Raw genomic sequence first — 3,895 nt, 5'->3', positions numbered from 1 at the left:
CCCTTTACCTATATATTGAGGCACTCTGTACAACATTGCCTTATACTTCATTTTCTACGCTAGTCTCATTTTTTTTAAACTAGAAACTCATGTATATCCAGTTGTGATTGATGTAGAAAATGTATATGTAAGATAGCTGTAACTTTGTAGCTTTGCTGCTGGTTACTGTGACATCACACCTAGCCTGTGACATCACTAGCCCATGACATCACAATGCTTCTTCCTGTAACATTCTATCTACAGCTGCTGACGTTTCCAGTTTCCATGCAGGAAGACAGGTAGGAGGAGGTGAGTACTACATAGCAGGGTATGATGGAGGGGGGTAAGGAAGACAGAGTGCAGTATAGTCAGCTGAAAGGCAAGACAAGATAGACAGAACAGGGAATGCAGGTACTAGGACACATAAATAGGAGAAGCGCAGGAAGGAACGACATATTTAGGAATAAAAATGTAGCGTTACAGGAATAAAGAGGGCACTATGGAGGATAAGCACACATACAGGGGATGCAGATAACCTGGGTCTCTATGAGGCAGGATCGTGGATTTGGGATGAAATAGTTAATAAAATAGATAAATGGGATATTGATAACTTTGAAAGTATCTTGTTTGGTTTAAGGAAAACTGGGAAACTGGTTGACTCATGGACATTTTATTGTACTTAAACTAGTACTATGCTTAATGATAGTCTTTTGTGTTTTTTAGATCATCTGGCAAAGAGATTTGCAGAGTGTCGGGTGACCGGCAATGAGATCTGCAAAGTGTCAGTTGAAGACGATGGGAAGGGTCGCAGAGGTAGCAACGACTGTAGTATAACATACAGGAGGTAAGTTATCATACTCTCTCTGCACATGTTACATCTGCCCCACCTGCAGTGCACATGGGCCCTCATTCCGAGTTGTTCGCTCGCTAGCCGCTTTTCGCAGCAGTGCACACGCTAAGCCGCCGCCCTCTGGGAGTGAATCTTAGCTTAGCTGAATTGCGAACGAAGTATTCGCAATATTGCGAAAAGATTTTACTTTGCAGTTTCTGAGTAGCTCGAGACTTACTCTTCCAGTGCGATCAGTTCAGTGCTTGTCGTTCCTGGTTTGACGTCACAAACACACCCAGCGTTCGCCCAGACACTCCCCCGTTTCTCCAGCCACTCCCAGAAACGGCAGCGTTTTTTCACACACTCCCATAAAACGGCCAGTTTCTGCCAAGAAACACCCACTTCCTGTCAATCACACAACTATCACCAGAACGAAGAAAAAACCTCGTAATGCCGTGAGTAAAATACCAAACTTCTTAGCAAATTTACTTGGCGCAGCCGCAGTGCGAACATTGCGCATGCGCAGTTAGCGGAAAATCGCACCGATGCGAAGAAAAATAACAAGCGAACAACTCGGAATGAGGGCCATGGTTTTGTCCATTAGAGAACAAATTTGCTGCTGCGATCAGGTCTGAATTAGGCCCAGTGTATGATACTAACATGGTCCTAGCATTATGGAAGATAAAACCTGGAGCAGATAACTTGGGTTTCTATGAGAAAGGATCTTGGGTTTTGGATAAAAAGTTAATAAAATAGACGAATTGCAAATGAATAAAAATGAAAGTACGTAACAAAATGTACTAGTATAATTAATTATACACATTGTATGTCTGATCAGGAAACTCTGGTTATTTAGATCATCATTTGGCAAAGTTCTGGCAAAGAGATTTGCAGAGTGTCGGGTGACCGGCAAAGAGATCTGCAAAGTGTCAGTTGAAGACGACGGGAGGGGTCGCAGAGAGGAATTAGTGACTGGAGAATAGCATGCAGGAGGTAAGTTACCATACTTGTGTAATTGTGTGTGTCGTGGGGGGTATTGAGAGCACAGTACAAAACATAGGGTCTATGGTGGGGGAGAGCGGACAATACAAAACATGCAGATGGGGGCAACTTGGTATAGCACATACAGATGGTGTGGGGGCACAATACAAAAACATAGAAATTGTGGCGTAATCTATAGGACATATAGAGGAAGGACATACACTTTTGAGGTTTGCGAGATGTAGAACATACTGTAATACAGAAAAACAGGAAGGGTGGGGAGAGCATGATACAGAACATACAGATCGGGGGAAGAACAATACAGATCTGTGGAGATAGTGAAATGGCTGACATTTACAGTATATCAATGAACTGGGGGCAGGTGTACAAAGCCTGGGAGAGTAATAAAGTGGAGAGAGATAAACTAACAACCAATCAGCTCCTAGTTGTCATGTTTCAAACACAGCCTGTAACATGGCAGTTAGGAGCTGATTGGCTGGTACTTTACCTCTCTCCATTTATCACTGCAGGGCTTATTACATCTCCCCCATAGAATAACCAAATGATGAAATGGTACAGAATGGTAGAAATGATGTGAATTGGAGCTGTTTCCCTATCTTTACATATGTGTTGCTGCTGGAGAGCCCCCTCTGTCTAGGAGACTTGCTCAGCCTATGACTGCTCAGACTCACAATGCAATTGTAAATGGCAAGATTGCAGCAGTGATCGCTTCAACAACCACAACTGAATCAGGCCCACAATTACACCATTATATTTTACTATTTTATCACATTTAACAACTAAGGGGTCGTAATTAGGTGCGAGTTTGTCTTACAACAGCCGCACTTTCCGGTAGCCCCATAGGCTGAATCTGGCCACGAAGGGTGTGAGTTTGGATGCTGCTGAAACGTCGCAGCAATGGTAACATTTAGTGGTCAATCCATATATAATTGGTTTGACCCCTATGTGTTAGCAATTTATAGCTTTTATTATTTACTGGTCAAATTTCTTTTCTGAAGGTACCCACTAATTACTATAAGAGAGAACTTATACCCCAAATGTGTGTATTGGATAAAAACAATAGCCCCTTTGGGATAATTGTCATTATTTTAGGTATTTTCCATGTCCTCAGTAGTTAGAGTAACATATTTACATAGAGAGATTTTTCTCTCTACACAACCACACCACTGTTTGCAGTTTGTCTCTCTGCTTGTTCATCCACTAACAATGATTTTCATCTCTTCCTCTTTGTCTACACGCAGTGGGTGATCCCTGAATAGCTGCCCTGGGAGGAGAGCTGCGGACACATGCTCCAAATGTTGGGACATATGCATTACCTATTAGGAGATGCGGTAAAGATGCCGGCTGTCGGGTTAACGGCAGTCAGAATACTGACACTGGGATCCCGACACTCTTCAAAATCCCGACGTTGGAACTCCGAATGTCAAGGAAACAGACGCCCGTATCCCCACGATCCTAGGTTTAGGGCTGGGCAAGTGGGGTTAGGTTTAGGCATCAGGCACAGGGGGAGGGGGGGTGGTAAGGCCGGGGAGAAGGGAGAGTTAGGTTTACGCGTCAGGTGGAGTGGTTAGGTTTAGGCGTCAGGCGGGGCGTTTGGGTTAGGCTGCAGGTGGGGGGAGGTTTGGGTTAGGCTGCGGATAGGGTGGGTTAGGCACCCTCGGGGGAGGTTAGGCTGCGTGTAGGGAGAGCTAGGTTTAGGCATCAGGCGGGAGGGTTAGGTTTAGGCGTTAAGCAGGGGGGTTAAGTTTAGGCTGCGGGTTGGGGGGAGCATAAGGGTAGGCACCCCCGGGGTGGTTTGGCTGTGGGGGAGGGAGGGTTAGGTTTAGGCAGAGTTATTAGGTTTAGGCGTCAGGCAGGGGGGTTAAATTTAGGCTGTGAGTGGGGGGAGGTTAGAGTTAGGCTGCATGTAGGGTGGGTAAGGCACCCCTGAGGGTGGTTAGATTGCAGGGGAGGGAGGGTTAGGTTTAGGCATCAGGCAGGGGGTTAGGTTTAGGTGTCAGGTGCTGGATTACGTTTAGGCTGAGTGTCGGGGGAGGTTAACATTAAGCTGCGGGTAGGGTGAGTTAGGGTTAGGCACCCCGGGAG

At 45.5% G+C, this 3,895-nt stretch overlaps 1 long non-coding RNA gene across 1 annotated transcript; it reads left to right on the top strand.

Moving 5' to 3' along the window:
- The first annotated feature begins 706 nt into the window (after window positions 1-706).
- LOC134911751 (uncharacterized) lies at window positions 707-3,297 on the top strand. Its single transcript, XR_010176812.1, has 3 exons — window positions 707-823; window positions 1,647-1,801; window positions 3,052-3,297. It is a non-coding gene; the product is annotated as an uncharacterized LOC134911751 (long non-coding RNA).
- The last annotated feature ends 598 nt before the right edge of the window (window positions 3,298-3,895 follow it).

This window comes from Pseudophryne corroboree, chromosome 4, assembly GCF_028390025.1.
Source record: "Pseudophryne corroboree isolate aPseCor3 chromosome 4, aPseCor3.hap2, whole genome shotgun sequence".
Classification (NCBI taxonomy): domain Eukaryota; kingdom Metazoa; phylum Chordata; class Amphibia; order Anura; family Myobatrachidae; genus Pseudophryne; species Pseudophryne corroboree.
Note: the sequence above shows the minus strand (reverse complement) of the source record. Positions and strands in the feature narration are given on the sequence as shown.